This window comes from Ipomoea nil, unplaced genomic scaffold, assembly GCF_001879475.1.
Source record: "Ipomoea nil cultivar Tokyo-kokei standard unplaced genomic scaffold, Asagao_1.1 scaffold3400, whole genome shotgun sequence".
Classification (NCBI taxonomy): domain Eukaryota; kingdom Viridiplantae; phylum Streptophyta; class Magnoliopsida; order Solanales; family Convolvulaceae; genus Ipomoea; species Ipomoea nil.
Genome location: NW_017619828.1, coordinates 55,763 through 75,000, shown reverse-complemented (window position 1 = coordinate 75,000; position 19,238 = coordinate 55,763). Strand labels below are relative to the sequence as shown.

General features: G+C 34.2%; 15 non-coding genes across 15 annotated transcripts; all 15 read right to left on the bottom strand.

Annotated features, from left to right (window-relative positions):
* Window positions 1-165: 165 nt before the first annotated feature.
* Window positions 166-236, bottom strand: TRNAG-GCC. The gene has a single exon. It is a non-coding gene; the product is annotated as a tRNA-Gly (tRNA).
* Window positions 237-1,108: 872 nt separating this feature from the next.
* Window positions 1,109-1,180, bottom strand: TRNAG-GCC. Its single transcript has one exon. It is a non-coding gene; the product is annotated as a tRNA-Gly (tRNA).
* An 861-nt stretch (window positions 1,181-2,041) lies between these two features.
* On the bottom strand, window positions 2,042-2,112 carry TRNAG-GCC. The gene has a single exon. It is a non-coding gene; the product is annotated as a tRNA-Gly (tRNA).
* Window positions 2,113-3,870: 1,758 nt separating this feature from the next.
* On the bottom strand, window positions 3,871-3,941 carry TRNAG-GCC. Its single transcript has one exon. It is a non-coding gene; the product is annotated as a tRNA-Gly (tRNA).
* Window positions 3,942-4,796: 855 nt separating this feature from the next.
* On the bottom strand, window positions 4,797-4,867 carry TRNAG-GCC. Its single transcript has one exon. It is a non-coding gene; the product is annotated as a tRNA-Gly (tRNA).
* An 800-nt stretch (window positions 4,868-5,667) lies between these two features.
* On the bottom strand, window positions 5,668-5,739 carry TRNAG-GCC. The gene has a single exon. It is a non-coding gene; the product is annotated as a tRNA-Gly (tRNA).
* An 851-nt stretch (window positions 5,740-6,590) lies between these two features.
* TRNAG-GCC lies at window positions 6,591-6,661 on the bottom strand. The gene has a single exon. It is a non-coding gene; the product is annotated as a tRNA-Gly (tRNA).
* Window positions 6,662-8,373: 1,712 nt separating this feature from the next.
* TRNAG-GCC lies at window positions 8,374-8,444 on the bottom strand. The gene has a single exon. It is a non-coding gene; the product is annotated as a tRNA-Gly (tRNA).
* An 862-nt stretch (window positions 8,445-9,306) lies between these two features.
* Window positions 9,307-9,377, bottom strand: TRNAG-GCC. Its single transcript has one exon. It is a non-coding gene; the product is annotated as a tRNA-Gly (tRNA).
* Window positions 9,378-10,215: 838 nt separating this feature from the next.
* TRNAG-GCC lies at window positions 10,216-10,286 on the bottom strand. The gene has a single exon. It is a non-coding gene; the product is annotated as a tRNA-Gly (tRNA).
* Window positions 10,287-12,993: 2,707 nt separating this feature from the next.
* On the bottom strand, window positions 12,994-13,064 carry TRNAG-GCC. The gene has a single exon. It is a non-coding gene; the product is annotated as a tRNA-Gly (tRNA).
* A 1,768-nt stretch (window positions 13,065-14,832) lies between these two features.
* Window positions 14,833-14,903, bottom strand: TRNAG-GCC. Its single transcript has one exon. It is a non-coding gene; the product is annotated as a tRNA-Gly (tRNA).
* Window positions 14,904-15,751: 848 nt separating this feature from the next.
* TRNAG-GCC lies at window positions 15,752-15,822 on the bottom strand. Its single transcript has one exon. It is a non-coding gene; the product is annotated as a tRNA-Gly (tRNA).
* Window positions 15,823-17,612: 1,790 nt separating this feature from the next.
* TRNAG-GCC lies at window positions 17,613-17,683 on the bottom strand. Its single transcript has one exon. It is a non-coding gene; the product is annotated as a tRNA-Gly (tRNA).
* Window positions 17,684-18,530: 847 nt separating this feature from the next.
* On the bottom strand, window positions 18,531-18,601 carry TRNAG-GCC. The gene has a single exon. It is a non-coding gene; the product is annotated as a tRNA-Gly (tRNA).
* Between the last annotated feature and the right edge of the window lie 637 nt (window positions 18,602-19,238).

Below are 19,238 nucleotides of genomic sequence, written 5' to 3'. Positions count from 1 at the left end.
AGGTGACGGGCACCCGCACTCTACAGTCAGTGTGTCCCTGATCGAGTACGAATGGGCAATCAGTCTCTATAGGCAGAGTGTCCTTAACCAGGTACTCAGCTAGCCAGCACAACTTTTGTCGTCAATTAATTGAGTGCACCAGCCGGGAGTTGTCAATTAATTGAATGCACCAGCCGGGAATCAAACCCGGGTCTGTACCGTGGCAGGGTACTATTCTACCACTAGACCACTGGTGCTTCTTTTTTTGAACCACTGAATTACTTATACTTCGTAGTGGCGTATTATCAAAAGTTCTCTAAATCAACAGACTATCAAAATATTGTCAAGATAAACCTGTCCTATCAAGAAATTTAGGAGAATTACCATCGTATTATTCAAATGACTACAGATGAATGATCAACATAATCAAGTTTTACAGTAAAATATTTAAATAGATAAAATCATATTAAGCCAAAGATCAGTGACAAGTTATTATCAAAAGGTGTGACAAAAGAAAATAGAGAAGAATGTCTTATCATCAAGAGTGCAAGAATATAAAAATGCAAAAATGAAAAAAAAAAAAAAAAAAAACAGACCAAAATAAAGAAATTTTATCTTGTTATACTACTTTCTTAGACTTTTGTAAAAAGTAGAAGTGATTTTTTAATAATCTCTTATGACATATCTTCTACGCATTTTTTTACTATATATGACATTAAGTAATGGAAATTTTATATACACACCAAAATAAGAGCCATGCGAGAATGATAACATAAATGAATACTTTTGAAATTCTTTTTTAGGCACAAAACAAACGTACTCAATCAAAATGAACAAACAAATGAAATCGAACACAAGTTTGTATATCATGCGATAGATACCCCCATCAGGCACTCGGCCTGGAAGAACGAAGGTAGTCGGTTCTGACTGCAAAAAGACACTTTATCAAGTAGGTGGCGGGCACCCGCACTCTACAGTCAGTGTGTCCCTGATCGAGTACGAATGGGCAATCAGTCTCTGCAATCAGTCTCTATAGTCAGAGTGTCCTTAACCAGGTACTCAGCTAGCCAGCACAACTTTTGTCGTCAATTAATTGAGTGCACCAGCCGGGAGTCGTCAATTAATTGAATGCACCAGCCGGGAATCAAACCCGGGTCTGTACCGTGGCAGGGTACTATTCTACCACTTAGACCACTGGTGCTTCTTTTTTTGAACCACTGAATTACTTATACCTCGTAGTGGCGTATTATCAAAAGTTCTCTAAATCAACAGACTATCAAAATATTGTCAAGATAAACCTGTCCTATCAAGAAATTTAGGAGAATTACCATCGTATTATTCAAATGACTACAGATGAATGATCAACATAATCAAGTTTTACAGTAAAATATTTAAATAGATAAAATCATATTAAGCCAAAGATCAGTGACAAGTTATTATCAAAAGGTGTGACAAAAGAAAATAGAGAAGAATGTCTTATCATCAAGAGTGCAAGAAGATAAAAATGCAAAAATGAAAAAAAAAAAAAAAACAGACCAAAATAAAGAAATTTTATCTTGTTATACTACTTTCTTAGACTTTTGTAAAAAGTAGAAGTGATTTTTTAATAATCTCTTATGACATATCTTCTACGCATTTTTTTACTATATATGACATTAAATAATGGAAATTTTATATACACACCAAAATAAGAGCCATGCGAGAATGATAACATAAATGAATACTTTTGAAATTCTTTTTTAGGCACAAAACAAACGTACTCAATCAAAATGAACAAACAAATGAAATCGAACACAAGTTTGTATATCATGCGATAGATACCCCCATCAGGCACTCGGCCTGGAAGAACGAAGGTAGTCGGTTCTGACTGCAAAAAGACACTTTATCAAGTAGGTGACGGGCACCCGCACTCTACAGTCATTGTGTCCCTGATCGAGTACGAATGGGCAATCAGTCTCTATAGTCCATAGTAGAGTGTCCTTAACCAGGTACTCAGCTAGCCAGCACAACTTTTGTCGTCAATTAATTGAGTGCACCAGCCGGGAGTCGTCAATTAATTGAGTGCACCAGCCGGGAATCGAACCCAGGTTTGTACCGTGGCAGGGTACTATTCTACCACTAGACCACTGGTGCTTCTTTTTTTGAACCACTGAATTACTTATACCTCGTAGTGGCGTATTATCAAAAGTTCTCTAAATCAACAGACTATCAAAATATTGTCAAGATAAACCTGTCCTATCAAGAAATTTAGGAGAATTACCATCGTATTATTCAAATGACTACAGATGAATGATCAACATAATCAAGTTTTACAGTAAAATATTTAAATAGATAAAATCATATTAAGCCAAAGATCAGTGACAAGTTATTATCAAAAGGTGTGACAAAAGAAAATAGAGAAGAATGTCTTATCATCAAGAGTGCAAGAAGATAAAAATGCAAAAATGAAAAAAAAAAAAAAAACAGACCAAAATTAAAGAAATTTTATCTTGTTATACTACTTTTTAGACTTTTGTAAAAAGTAGAAGTGATTTTTTAATAATCTCTTATGACATATCTTCTACGCATTATTTTACTATATATGACATTAAATAATGGAAATTTTATATACACACCAAAATAAGAGCCATGCGAGAATGATAACATAAATGAATACTTTTGAAATTCTTTTTTAGGCACAAAACAAACGTACTCAATCAAAATGAACAAACAAATGAAATCGAACACAAGTTTGTATATCATGCGATAGATACCCCCATCAGGCACTCGGTCTGGAAGAACGAAGGTAGTCGGTTCTGACTGCAAAAAGACAGTCATGTGTCCCTGATCGAGTACGAATGGGCAATCAGTCTCTATAGGCAGAGTGTCCTTAACCAGGTACTCAGCTAGCCAGCACAACTTTTGTCGTCAATTAATTGAGTGCACCAGCCGGGAGTTGTCAATTAATTGAATGCACCAGCCTGGAATCAAACCCGGGTCTGTACCGTGGCAGGGTACTATTCTACCACTGGACCACTGTTGCTTCTTTTTTTGAACCACTGAATTACTTATACCTCGTAGTGGCGTATTATCAAAAGTTCTCTAAATCAACAGACTATCAAAATATTGTCAAGATAAACTGTCCTATCAAGAAATTTAGGAGAATTACCATCGTATTATTCAAATGACTACAGATGAATGATCAACATAATCAAGTTTTACAGTAAAATATTTAAATAGATAAAATCATATTAAGCCAAAGATCAGTGACAAGTTATTATCAAAAGGTGTGACAAAAGAAAATAGAGAAGAATGTCTTATCATCAAGAGTGCAAGAATATAAAAATGCAAAAAATGAAAAAAAAAAAAAAAAACAGACCAAAATAAAGAAATTTTATCTTGTTATACTATTTCTTAGACTTTTGTACAAAGTAGAAGTGATTTTTTAATAATCTCTTATGACATATCTTCTACGCATTTTTTTACTATATATGACATTAAGTAATGGAAATTTTATATACACACCAAAATAAGAGCCATGCGAGAATGATAACATAAATGAATACTTTTGAAATTCTTTTTAAGGCACAAAACAAACGTACTCAATCAAAATGAACAAATCAAATGAAATCGAACACAAGTTTGTATATCATGCGATAGATACCCCCATCAGGCACTCGGCCTGGAAGAACGAAGGTAGTCGGTTCTGACTGCAAAAAGACACTTTATCAAGTAGGTGGCGGGCACCCGCACTCTACAGTCAATGTGTCCCTGATCGAGTACGAATGGGCAATCAGTCTCTGCAATCAGTCTCTATAGTCAGAGTGTCCTTAACCAGGTACTCAGCTAGCCAGCACAACTTTTGTCGTCAATTAATTGAGTGCACCAGCCGGGAGTCGTCAATTAATTGAATGCACCAGCCGGGAATCGAACCCAGGTTTGTACCGTGGCAGGGTACTATTCTACCACTTGACCACTGGTGCTTCTTTTTTTGAACCACTGAATTACTTATACCTCGTAGTGGCGTATTATCAAAAGTTCTCTAAATCAACAGACTATCAAAATATTGTCAAGATAAACCTGTCCTATCAAGAAATTTAGGAGAATTACCATCGTATTATTGAAATGACTACAGATGAATGATCAACATAATCAAGTTTTACAGTAAAATATTTAAATAGATAAAATCATATTAAGCCAAAGATCAGTGACAAGTTATTATCAAAAGGTGTGACAAAAGAAAATAGAGAAGAATGTCTTATCATCAAGAGTGCAAGAAGATAAAAATGCAAAAATGAAAAAAAAAAAAAAAAAACAGACCAAAATAAAGAAATTTTATCTTGTTATACTACTTTTTAGACTTTTGTAAAAAGTAGAAGTGATTTTTTAATAATCTCTTATGACATATCTTCTACGCATTTTTTTACTATATATGACATTAAATAATGGAAATTTTATATACACACCAAAATAAGAGCCATGCGAGAATGATAACATAAATGAATACTTTTGAAATTCTTTTTAGGCACAAAACAAACGTACTCAATCAAAATGAACAAACAAATGAAATCGAACACAAGTTTGTATATCATGCGATAGATACCCCCATCAGGCACTCGGCCTGGAAGAACGAAGGTAGTCGGTTCTGACTGCAAAAAGACACTTTATCAAGTAGGTGACAGGCACCCGCACTCTACAGTCAGTGTGTCCCTGATCGAGTACGAATGGTCAATCAGTCTCTATAGTCAGAGTGTCCTTAACCAGGTACTCAGCTAGCCAGCACAACTTTTGTCGTCAATTAATTGAGTGCACCAGCCGGGAGTCGTCAATTAATTGAATGCACCAGCCGGGAATCGAACCCGGGTTTGTACCGTGGCAGGGTACTATTCTACCACTAGACCACTGGTGCTTCTTTTTTTGAACCACTGAATTACTTATACCTCGTAGTGGCGTATTATCAAAAGTTCTCTAAATCAACAGACTATCAAAATATTGTCAAGATAAACCTGTCCTATCAAGAAATTTAGGAGAATTACCATCGTATTATTCAAATGACTACAGATGAATGATCAACATAATCAAGTTTTACAGTAAAATATTTAAATAGATAAAATCATATTAAGCCAAAGATCAGTGACAAGTTATTATCAAAAGGTGTGACAAAAGAAAATAGAGAAGAATGTCTTATCATCAAGAGTGCAAGAATATAAAAATGCAAAAATGAAAAAAAAAAAAAAAACAGACCAAAATAAAGAAATTTTATCTTGTTATACTATTTCTTAGACTTTTGTAAAAAGTAGAAGTGATTTTTTAATAATCTCTTATGACATATCTTCTACGCATTTTTTTACTATATATGACATTAAGTAATGGAAATTTTATATACACACCAAAATAAGAGCCATGCGAGAATGATAACATAAATGAATACTTTTGAAATTCATTTTTAAGGCACAAAACAAACGTACTCAATCAAAATGAACAACAAATGAAATCGAACACAAGTTTGTATATCATGCGATAGATACCCACATCAGGCACTCGGCTGGAAGAACGAAGGTACTCTACAGTCAATGTGTCCCTGATCGAGTACGAATAGGCAATCAGTCTCTATAGTCAGAGTGTCCTTAACCAGGTACTCAGCTAGCCAGCACAACTTTTGTCGTCAATTAATTGAGTGCACCAGCTGGGAGTCGTCAATTAATTGAATGCACCAGCCGGGAATCGAACCCAGGGTCTGTACCGTGGCAGGGTACTATTCTACCTCTAGACCACTGGTGCTTCTTTTTTTGAACCACTGAATTACTTATACCTCGTAGTGGCGTATTATCAAAAGTTCTCTAAATCAACAGACTATCAAAATATTGTCAAGATAAACCTGTCCTATCAAGAAATTTAGGAGAATTACCATCGTATTATTCAAATGACTACAGATGAATGATCAACATAATCAAGTTTTACAGTAAAATATTTAAATAGATAAAATCATATTAAGCCAAAGATCAGTGACAAGTTAATTATCAAAAGGTGTGACAAAAGAAAATAGAGAAGAATGTCTTATCATCAAGAGTGCAAGAATATAAAAATGCAAAAATGAAAAAAAAAAAAAACAGACCAAAATAAAGAAATTTTATCTTGTTATACTACTTTCTTAGACTTTTGTAAAAAGTAGAAGTGATTTTTTAATAATCTCTTATGACATATCTTCTACGCATTTTTTTACTATATATGACATTAAATAATGGAAATTTTATATACACACCAAAATAAGAGCCATGCGAGAATGATAACATAAATGAATACTTTTGAAATTCATTTTTAAGGCACAAAACAAACGTACTCAATCAAAATGAACAAACAAATGAAATCGAACACAAGTTTGTATATCATGCGATAGATACCCCCATCAGGCACTCGGCCTGGAAGAACGAAGGTAGTCGGTTCTGATGCAAAAAGACACTTATCAAGTAGGTGACGGCACCGCACTCTACAGTCAGTGTGTCCCTGATCGAGTACGAATAGGCAATCAGTCTCTATAGTCAGAGTGTCCTTAACCAGGTACTCAGCTAGCCAGCACAACTTTTGTCGTCAATTAATTGAGTGCACCAGCCGGGAGTCGTCAATTAATTGAATGCACCAGCCGGGAATCGAACCCAGGTCTGTACCGTGGCAGGGTACTATTCTACCACTAGACCACTGGTGCTTCTTTTTTTGAACCACTGAATTACTTATACCTCGTAGTGGCGTATTATCATAAGTTCTCTAAATCAACAGACTATCAAAATATTGTCAAGATAAACCTGTGCCTATCAAGAAATTTAGGAGAATTACCATCGTATTATTGAAATGACTACAGATGAATGATCAACATAATCAAGTTTTACAGTAAAATATTTAAATAGATAAAATCATATTAAGCCAAAGATCAGTGACAAATTATTATCAAAAGGTGTGACAAAAGAAAATAGAGAAGAATGTCTTATCATCAAGAGTGCAAGAAGATAAAAATGCAAAAATGAAAAAAAAAAAAAAAAACGGACCAAAATAAAGAAATTTTATCTTGTTATACTACTTTTTAGACTTTTGTAAAAAGTAGAAGTGATTTTCTAATAATCTCTTATGACATATCTTCTACGCATTTTTTTACTATATATGACATTAAGTAGTGGAAATTTTATATACACACCAAAATAAGAGCCATGCGAGAATGATAACATAAATGAATACTTTTGAAATTCTTTTTAAGGCACAAAACAAACGTACTCAATCAAAATGAACAAACAAATGAAATCGAACACAAGTTTGTATATCATGCGATAGATACCCCCATCAGGCACTCGGCCTGGAAGAACGAAGGTTGTCGGTTCTGACTGCAAAAAGACACTTATCAAGTAGGTGGCGGGCACTCGCACTCTACAGTCAATGTGTCCCTGATCGAGTACGAATGGGCAATCAGTCTCTGCAATCAGTCTCTATGGTCAGAGTGTCCTTAACCAGGTACACAGCTAGCCAGCACAACTTTTGTCGTCAATTAATTGAGTGCACCAGCCTGGAATCGAACTCGGGTCTGTAACGTGGCAGGGTACTATTCTACCACTAGACCACTGTTGTTTCTTTTTTTGCACCACTGAATCACTTATACCTCGTAGTGGCGTATTATCAAAAGTTCTCTAAATCAACAAACTATCAAAATATTGTCAAGATAAACCTGTCCTATCAAGAAATTTAGGAGAATTACCATCGTATTATTCAAATGACAACAGATGAATGATCAACATAATCAAGTTTTACAGTAAAATATTTAAATAGATAAAATCATATTAAGCCAAAGATCAGTGACAAGTTATTATCAAAAGGTGTGACAAAAGAAAATAGAGAAGAATGTCTTATCATCAAGAGTGCAAGAATATAAAAATGAAAAAAAAAAAAAAAAACAGACCAAAATAAAGAAATTTTATCTTGTTATACTACTTTTTAGACTTTTGTAAAAAGTAGAAGTGATATTTTAATAATCTCTTATGACATATCTTCTACGCATTTTTTTACTATATATGACATCAAATAATGGAAATTTTATATACACACCAAAATAAGAGCCATGCGAGAATGATAACATAAATGAATACTTTTGAAATTCTTTTTTAGGCACAAAACAAACGTACTCAATCAAAATGAAATCGAACACAAGTTTGTATATCATGCGATAGATACCCCCATCAGGCACTCGGCCTGGAAGAACGAAGGTAGTCGGTTCTGACTGCAAAAAGACACTTTATCAAGTAGGTGACGGGCACCCGCACTCTACAGTCAGTGTGTCCCTGATCGAGTAATAATGGGCAATCAGTCTCTTTAGTCAGAGTGTCCTTAACCAGGCACTCAGCTAGTGCACAAGCCGGGAGTCGTCAATTAATTGAATGCACCAGCCGGGAATCGAACCCGGGTCTGTACCGTGGCAGGGTACTATTCTACCACTAGACCACGGGTGCTTCTTTTTTTGAACCACTGAATTCCTTATACTTCGTAGTGGCGTATTATCAAAAGTTCTCTAAATCAACAAACTATCAAAATATTGTCAAGATAAACCTGTCCTATCAAGAAATTTGGAGAATTACCATCGTATTATTCAAATGACTGCAGATGAATGATCAACATAATCAAGTTTTACAGTAAAATATTTAAATAGATAACATCATATTAAGCCAAAGATCAGTGACAAGTTATTATCAAAAGGTGTGACAAAAGAAAATAGAGAAGAATGTCTTATCATCAAGAGTGCAAGAAGATAAAAATGCAAAAATGAAAAAAAAAAAAAAAAAAAAAAAAACAGACCAAAATAAAGAAATTTTATCTTATTATACTACTTTTTAGACTTTTGTAAAAAGTAGAAGTGATTTTTTAATAATCTCTTATGACATATCTTCTACGCATTTTTTTACTATATATGACATTAAATAATGGAAATTTTATATACGCACCAAAATAAGAGCCATGCGAGAATGATAACATAAATGAATACTTTTGAAATTCTTTTTTAGGCACAAAACAAACGTACTCAATCAAAATGAACAAACAAATGAAATCGAACACAAGTTTGTATATCATGCGATAGATACCCCCATCAGGCACTCGTCCTGGAAGAACGAAGGTAGTCGGTTCTGACTGCAAAAAGACACTTTATCAAGTAGGTGACGGGCACCCGCACTCTACAGTCAGTGTGTCCCTGATCAAGTAAGAATGGGCATTCAATCTCTTTAATCAGAGTGTCCTTAACCAGGCACTCAGCTAGCCAGCACAACTTTTGTCGTCAATTAATTGAGTGCACCAGCCGGGAGTCGTCAATTAATTGAATGCACCAGCCGGGAATCGAACCCAGGTCTGTACCGTGGCAGGGTACTATTCTACCTCTAGACCACTGGTGCTTCTTTTTTTGAACCACTGAATTACTTATACCTCGTAGTGGCGTATTATCAAAAGTTCTCTAAATCAACAGACTATCAAAATATTGTCAAGATAAACCTGTCCTATCAAGAAATTTAGGATAATTACCATCGTATTATTGAAATGACTACAGATGAATGATCAACATAATCAAGTTTTACAGTAAAATATTTAAATAGATAAAATCATATTAAGCCAAAGATCAGTGACAAGTTATTATCAAAAGGTGTGACAAAAGAAAATAGAGAAGAATGTCTTATCATCAAGAGTGCAAGAAGATAAAAATGCAAAAATGAAAAAAAAAATAAAACGGACCAAAATAAAGAAATTTTATCTTGTTATACTACTTTTTAGACTTTTGTAAAAAGTAGAAGTGATTTTCTAATAATCTCTTATTACATATCTTCTACGCATTTTTTTACTATATATGACATTAAGTAATGGAAATTTTATATACACACCAAAATAAGAGCCATGCGAGAATGATAACATAAATGAATACTTTTGAAATTCTTTTTAAGGCACAAAACAAACGTACTCAATCAAAATGAAACCGAACACAAGTTTGTATATCATGCGATAGATACCCCCATCAGGCACTCGGCCTGGAAGAACGAAGGTAGTCAGTTCTGCCTGGAAGAACGAAGGTAGTCGGTTCTGACTGCAAAAAGACACTTTATCAAGTAGGTGACGGGCACCCGCACTCTACAGTCAGTGTGTCCCTGATCGAGTAATAATGGGCAATCAGTCTCTTTAGTCAGAGTGTCCTTAACCAGGCACTCAACTAGTGCACCAGCCGGGAGTCGTCAATTAATTAAATGCACCAGCCGGGAATCGAACCCGGGTCTGTACCGTGGCAGGGTACTATTCTACCACTAGACCTCAGGTGCTTCTTTTTTTGAACCACTGAATTCCTTATACTTCGTAGTGGCGTATTATCATAAGTTCTCTAAATCAACAAACTATCAAAATATTGTCAAGATAAACCTGTCCTATCAAGAAATTTGGAGAATTACCATCGTATTATTCAAAAGACTGCAGATGAATGATCAACATAATCAAGTTTTACAGTAAAATATTTAAATAGATAACATCATATTAAGCCAAAGATCAGTGACAAGTTATTATCAAAAGGTGTGACAAAAGAAAATAGAGAAGAATGTCTTATCATCAAGAGTGCAAGAAGATAAAAATGCAAAAATGAAAAAAAAAAAAAAAAAAAAAAACAGACCAAAATAAAGAAATTTTATCTTATTATACTACTTTTTAGACTTTTGTAAAAAGTAGAAGTGATTTTTTAATAATCTCTTATGACATATCTTCTACGCATTTTTTTACTATATATGACATTAAATAATGGAAATTTTATATACACACCAAAATAAGAGCCATGCGAGAATGATAACATAAATGAATACTTTTGAAATTCTTTTTTAGGCACAAAACAAACGTACTCAATCAAAATGAACAAACAAATGAAATCGAACACAAGTTTGTATATCATGCGATAGATACCCCCATCAGGCACTCGTCCTGGAAGAACGAAGGTAGTCGGTTCTGACTGCAAAAAGACACTTTATCAAGTAGGTGACGGGCACCCGCACTCTACAGTCAGTGTGTCCCTGATCGAGTAAGAATGGGCATTCAATCTCTTTAGTCAGAGTGTCCTTAACCAGGCACTCAGCTAGCCAGCACAACTTTTGTCGTCAATTAATTGAGTGCACCAGCCGGGAGTCGTCAATTAATTGAATGCACCAGCCGAGAATCGAAACCGAGTCTGTACCGTGGCAGGGTACTATTCTACCACTAGACCACTGGTGCTTCTTTTTTTGAACCACTGAATTACTTATACCTCGTAGTGGCGTATTATCAAAAGTTCTCTAAATCAACAAACTATCAAAATATTGTCAAGATAAACCTGTCCTATCAAGAAATTTAGGAGAATTACCATCGTATTATTCAAATGACAACAGATGAATGATCAACATAATCAAGTTTTACAGTAAAATATTTAAATAGATAAAATCATATTAAGCCAAAGATCAGTGACAAGTTATTATCAAAAGGTGTGACAAAAGAAAATAGAGAAGAATGTCTTATCATCAAGAGTGCAAGAAGATAAAAATGCAAAAATGAAAAAAAAAAAAAAAAAAACAGACCAAAATAAAGAAATTTTATCTTGTTATACTAATTTTTAGACTTTTGTAAAAAGTAGAAGTGATTTTTTAATAATCTCTTATGACATATCTTCTACGCATTTTTTTACTATATATGACATTAAATAATGGAAATTTTATATACACACCAAAATAAGAGCCATGCGAGAATGATAACATAAATGAATACTTTTGAAATTCTTTTTTAGGCACAAAACAAACGTACTCAATCAAAATGAAATCGAACACAAGTTTGTATATCATGCGATAGATACCCCCATCAGGCACTCGGCCTGGAAGAACGAAGATAGTCGGTTCTGCCTGGAAGAACGAAGGTAGTCGGTTCTGACTGCAAAAAGACACTTTATCAAGTAGGTGACGGGCACCCGCACTTTACAGTCAGTGTGTCCCTGATCGAGTAATAATGGGCAATCAGTCTCTTTAGTCAAAGTGTCCTTAACCAGGCACTCAACTAGTGCACCAGCCGGGAGTCGTCAATTAATTGAATGCACTAGCCGGGAATCAAACCCGGGTCTGTACCGTGGCAGGGTACTATTCTACCACTAGACCACGGGTGCTTCTTTTTTTGAACCACTGAATTCCTTATACTTCGTAGTGGCGTATTATCAAAAGTTCTCTAAATCAACAAACTATCAAAATATTGTCAAGATAAACCTGTCCTATCAAGAAATTTGGAGAATTACCATCGTATTATTCAAATGACTGCAGATGAATGATCAACATAATCAAGTTTTACAGTAAAATATTTAAATAGATAACATCATATTAAGCCAAAGATCAGTGACAAGTTATTATCAAAAGGTGTGACAAAAGAAAATAGAGAAGAATGTCTTATCATCAAGAGTGCAAGAAGATAAAAATGCAAAAATGAAAAAAAAAAAAAAAAAAAAAAAAAACAGACCAAAATAAAGAAATTTTATCTTATTATACTACTTTTTAGACTTTTGTAAAAAGTAGAAGTGATTTTTTAATAATCTCTTATGACATATCTTCTACGCATTTTTTTACTATATATGACATTAAATAATGGAAATTTTATATACACACCAAAATAAGAGCCATGCGAGAATGATAACATAAATGAATACTTTTGAAATTCTTTTTTAGGCACAAAACAAACGTACTCAATCAAAATGAACAAACAAATGAAATCGAATAGAAGTTTGTATATCATGCGATAGATACCCCCATCAGGCACTCGTCCTGGAAGAACGAAGGTAGTCGGTTCTGACTGCAAAAAGACACTTTATCAAGTAGGTGACGGGCACCCGCACTCTACAGTCAGTGTGTCCCTGATCGAGTAAGAATGGGCATTCAATCTCTTTAGTCAGAGTGTCCTTAACCAGGCACTCAGCTAGCCAGCACAACTTTTGTCATCAATTAATTGAGTGCACCAGCCGGGAGTCGTCAATTAATTGAATGCACCAGCCGGGAATCGAAACCGAGTCTGTACCGTGGCAGGGTACTATTCTACCACTAGACCACTGGTGCTTCTTTTTTTGAACCACTGAATTACTTATACCTCGTAGTGGCGTATTATCAAAAGTTCTCTAAATCAACAAACTATCAAAATATTGTCAAGATAAACCTGTCCTATCAAGAAATTTAGGAGAATTACCATCGTATTATTCAAATGACAACAGATGAATGATCAACATAATCAAGTTTTACAGTAAAATATTTAAATAGATAAAATCATATTAAGCCAAAGATCAGTGACAAGTTATTATCAAAAGGTGTGACAAAAGAATATAGAGAAGAATGTCTTATCATCAAGAGTGCAAGAATATAAAAATGCAAAAATGAAAAAAAAAAACAGACCAAAATAAAGAAATTTTATCTTGTTATACTAATTTTTAGACTTTTGTAAAAAGTAGAAGTGATTTTTTAATAATCTCTTATGACATATCTTCTACGCATTTTTTTACTATATATGACATTAAGTAATGGAAATTTTATATACACACCAAAATAAGAGCCATGCGAGAATGATAACATAAATGAATACTTTCGAAATTCTTTTTAAGGCACAAAACAAACGTACTCAATCAAAATGAAATCGAACACAAGTTTGTATATCATGCGATAGATACCCCCATCAGGCACTCGGCCTGGAAGAACGAAGATAGTCGGTTCTGCCTGGAAGAACGAAGGTAGTCGGTTCTGACTGCAAAAAGACACTTTATCAAGTAGGTGACGGGCACCCGCACTTTACAGTCAGTGTGTCCCTGATCGAGTAATAATGGGCAATCAGTCTCTTTAGTCAAAGTGTCCTTAACCAGGCACTCAACTAGTGCACCAGCCGGGAGTCGTCAATTAATTGAATGCACTAGCCGGGAATCAAACCCGGGTCTGTACCGTGGCAGGGTACTATTCTACCACTAGACCACGGGTGCTTCTTTTTTTGAACCACTGAATTCCTTATACTTCGTAGTGGCGTATTATCAAAAGTTCTCTAAATCAACAAACTATCAAAATATTGTCAAGATAAACCTGTCCTATCAAGAAATTTGGAGAATTACCATCGTATTATTCAAATGACTGCAGATGAATGATCAACATAATCAAGTTTTACAGTAAAATATTTAAATAGATAACATCATATTAAGCCAAAGATCAGTGACAAGTTATTATCAAAAGGTGTGACAAAAGAAAATAGAGAAGAATGTCTTATCATCAAGAGTGCAAGAAGATAAAAATGCAAAAATGAAAAAAAAAAAAAAAAAAAAAAAAAACAGACCAAAATAAAGAAATTTTATCTTATTATACTACTTTTTAGACTTTTGTAAAAAGTAGAAGTGATTTTTTAATAATCTCTTATGACATATCTTCTACGCATTTTTTTACTATATATGACATTAAATAATGGAAATTTTATATACACACCAAAATAAGAGCCATGCGAGAATGATAACATAAATGAATACTTTTGAAATTCTTTTTTAGGCACAAAACAAACGTACTCAATCAAAATGAACAAACAAATGAAATCGAATAGAAGTTTGTATATCATGCGATAGATACCCCCATCAGGCACTCGTCCTGGAAGAACGAAGGTAGTCGGTTCTGACTGCAAAAAGACACTTTATCAAGTAGGTGACGGGCACCCGCACTCTACAGTCAGTGTGTCCCTGATCGAGTAAGAATGGGCATTCAATCTCTTTAGTCAGAGTGTCCTTAACCAGGCACTCAGCTAGCCAGCACAACTTTTGTCATCAATTAATTGAGTGCACCAGCCGGGAGTCGTCAATTAATTGAATGCACCAGCCGGGAATCGAAACCGAGTCTGTACCGTGGCAGGGTACTATTCTACCACTAGACCACTGGTGCTTCTTTTTTTGAACCACTGAATTACTTATACCTCGTAGTGGCGTATTATCAAAAGTTCTCTAAATCAACAAACTATCAAAATATTGTCAAGATAAACCTGTCCTATCAAGAAATTTAGGAGAATTACCATCGTATTATTCAAATGACAACAGATGAATGATCAACATAATCAAGTTTTACAGTAAAATATTTAAATAGATAAAATCATATTAAGCCAAAGATCAGTGACAAGTTATTATCAAAAGGTGTGACAAAAGAATATAGAGAAGAATGTCTTATCATCAAGAGTGCAAGAATATAAAAATGCAAAAATGAAAAAAAAAAACAGACCAAAATAAAGAAATTTTATCTTGTTATACTATTTCTTAGACTTTTGTAAAAAGTAGAAGTGATTTTCTAATAATCTCTTATGACATATCTTCTACGCATTTTTTTACTATATATGACATTAAGTAATGGAAATTTTATATACACACCAAAATAAGAGCCATGCGAGAATGATAACATAAATGGATACTTTCGAAATTCTTTTTAAGGCACAAAACAAACGTACTCAATCAAAATGAACAAACAAATGAAATCGAACACAAGTTTGTATATCATGCGATAGATACCCCCATCAGGCACTCGGCCTGGAAGAACGAAGGTAATAGGTTCTGACTGCAAAAAGACACTTATCAAGTAGGTGGCAGGCACCCGCACTCTACAGTCAATGTGTCCCTAATCAAGTACGAATGGGCAATCAGTCTCTATAGTCAGAGTGTCCTTAACCAGGTACACAGCTAGCCAACACAACTTTTGTCGTCAATTAATTGAGTCCACCAGCCGGGAGTCGTCAATTAATTAAATGCACCAGCCGGGAATCGAACCCGGGTCTGTACCGTGGCAGGGTACTATTCTACCACTAGACCACTGGTGCTTCTTTTTTTAAACCACAGAATTACTTATACCTCGTAGTGGCATATTATCAAAAGTTCTCTAAATCAACAGACTATCAAAATATTGTCAAGATAAACCTGTCCTATCAAGAAATTTAGGAGAATTACCATCGTATTATTCAAATGACTATAGATGAATGATCAACATAATCAAGTTTTACAGTAAAATATTTAAATAGATAAAATCATATTATGCCAAAGATCAGTGACAAGTTATTATCAAAAGGTGTGACAAAAGAAAATAGAGAAGAATGTCTTATCATCAAGAGTGCAAGAAGATAAAAATGCAAAAATGAAAAAAAAAAAAAAAAAAACAGACCAAAATAAAGAAATTTTATCTTGTTATACTACTTTTTAGACTTTTGTAAAAAGAAGAAGTGATTTTTTAATAATCTCTTATGACATATCTTCTACGCATTTTTTTACTATATATGACATTAAATAATGGAAATTTTATATACACACCAAAATAAGAGCCATGCGAGTATGATAACATAAATGAATACTTTTGAAATTCTTTTTTAGGCACAAAACAAACGTACTCAATCAAAATGAACAAACAAATGAAATCGAACACAAGTTTGTATATCATGCGATAGATACCCCCATCAGGCACTCGTCCTGGAAGAACGAAGGTAGTCGGTTCTGACTGCAAAAAGACACTTTATCAAGTAGGTGACGGGCACCCGCACTCTACAGTCAGTGTGTCCCTGATCGAGTAAGAATGGGCATTCAATCTCTTTAGTCAGAGTGTCCTTAACCAGGCACTCAGCTAGCCAGCACAACTTTTGTCGTCAATTAATTGAGTGCACCAGCCGGGAGTCGTCAATTAATTGAATGCACCAGCCGGGAATCGAAACCAAGTCTGTACCGTGGCAGGGTACTATTCTACCACTAGACCACTGGTGCTTCTTTTTTTGAACCACTGAATTACTTATACCTCGTAGTGGCGTATTATCAAAAGTTCTCTAAATCAACAAACTATCAAAATATTGTCAAGATAAACCTGTCCTATCAAGAAATTTAGGAAAATTACCATCGTATTATTCAAATGACAACAGATGAATGATCAACATAATCAAGTTTTACAGTAAAATATTTAAATAGATAAAATCATATTAAGCCAAAGATCAGTGACAAGTTATTATCAAAAGGTGTGACAAAAGAAAATAGAGAAGAATGTCTTATCATCAAGAGTGCAAGAAGATAAAAATGCAAAAATGAAAAAAAAAAAAAAAAAAAAAAAACAGACCAAAATAAAGAAATTTTATCTTGTTATACTACTTTTTAGACTTTTGTAAAAAGAAGAAGTGATTTTTTAATAATCTCTTATGACATATCTTCTACGCATTTTTTTACTATATATGACATTAAATAATGGAAATTTTATATACACACCAAAATAAGAGCCATGCGAGTATGATAACATAAATGAATACTTTTGAAATTCTTTTTTAGGCACAAAACAAACGTACTCAATCAAAATGAACAAACAAATGAAATCGAACACAAGTTTGTATATCATGCGATAGATACCCCCATCAGGCACTCGTCCTGGAAGAACGAAGGTAGTCGGTTCTGACTGCAAAAAGACACTTTATCAAGTAGGTGACGGGCACCCGCACTCTACAGTCAGTGTGTCCCTGATCGAGTAAGAATGGGCATTCAATCTCTTTAGTCAGAGTGTCCTTAACCAGGCACTCAGCTAGCCAGCACAACTTTTGTCGTCAATTAATTGAGTGCACCAGCCGGGAGTCGTCAATTAATTGAATGCACCAGCCGGGAATCGAAACCGAGTCTGTACCGTGGCAGGGTACTATTCTACCACTAGACCACTGGTGCTTCTTTTTTTGAACCACTGAATTACTTATACCTCGTAGTGGCGTATTATCAAAAGTTCTCTAAATCAACAAACTATCAAAATATTGTCAAGATAAACCTGTCCTATCAAGAAATTTAGGAAAATTACCATCGTATTATTCAAATGACAACAGATGAATGATCAACATAATCAAGTTTTACAGTAAAATATTTAAATAGATAAAATCATATTAAGCCAAAGATCAGTGACAAGTTATTATCAAAAGGTGTGACAAAAGAAAATAGAGAAGAATGTCTTATCATCAAGAGTGCAAGAAGATAAAAATGCAAAAATGAAAAAAAAAAAAAAAAAAAAAAAAAAGACCAAAATAAAGAAATTTTATCTTGTTATACTACTTTTTAGACTTTTGTAAAAAGTAGAAGTGATTTTTTAATAATCTCTTATGACATATCTTCTACGCATTTTTTTACTATATATGACATTAAATAATGGAAATTTTATATGCACACCAAAATAAGAGCCATGCGAGAATGATAACATAAATGAATACTTTTGAAATTCTTTTTTAGGCACAAAACAAACGTACTCAATCAAAATGAAATCGAACACAAGTTTGTATATCATGCGATAGATACCCCCATCAGGCACTCGGCCTGGAAGAACGAAGGTAGTCGGTTCTGCCTGGAAGAACGAAGGTAGTCGGTTCTGACTGCAAAAAGACACTTTATCAAGTAGGTGACGGGCACCCGCACTCTACAGTCAGTGTGTCCCTGATCGAGTAATAATGGGCAATCAGTCTCTTTAGTCAGAGGGTCCTTAACCAGGCACTCAGCTAGTGCACCAGCCGGGAGTCGTCAATTAATTGAATGCACCAGCCGGGAATCGAACGCGGGTCTGTACCGTGGCAGGGTACTATTCTACCACTAGACCACGGGTGCTTCTTTTTTTGAACCACTGAATTCCTTATACTTCGTAGTGGCGTATTATCAAAAGTTCTCTAAATCAACAAACTATCAAAATATTGTCAAGATAAACCTGTCCTATCATGAAATTTGGAGAATTACCATCGTATTATTCAAATGACTGCAGATGAATGATCAACATAATCAAGTTTTACAGTAAAATATTTAAATAGATAACATCATATTAAGCCAAAGATCAGTGACAAGTTATTATCAAAAGGTGTGACAAAAGAAAATAGAGAAGAATGTCTTATCATCAAGAGTGCAAGAAGATAAAAATGCAAAAATGAAAAAAAAAAAAAAAAAAAAAAAAAAAACAGACCAAAATAAAGAAATTTTATCTTATTATACTACTTTTTAGACTTTTGTAAAAAGTAGAAGTGATTTTTTAATAATCTGTTATGACATATCTTCTACGCATTTTTTTTTACTATATATGACATTAAATAATGGAAATTTTATATACACACCAAAATAAGAGCCATGCGAGAATGATAACATAAATGAATACTTTTGAAATTCTTTTTTAGGCACAAAACAAACGTACTCAATCAAAATGAACAAACAAATGAAATCGAACACAAGTTTGTATATCATGCGATAGATACCCCCA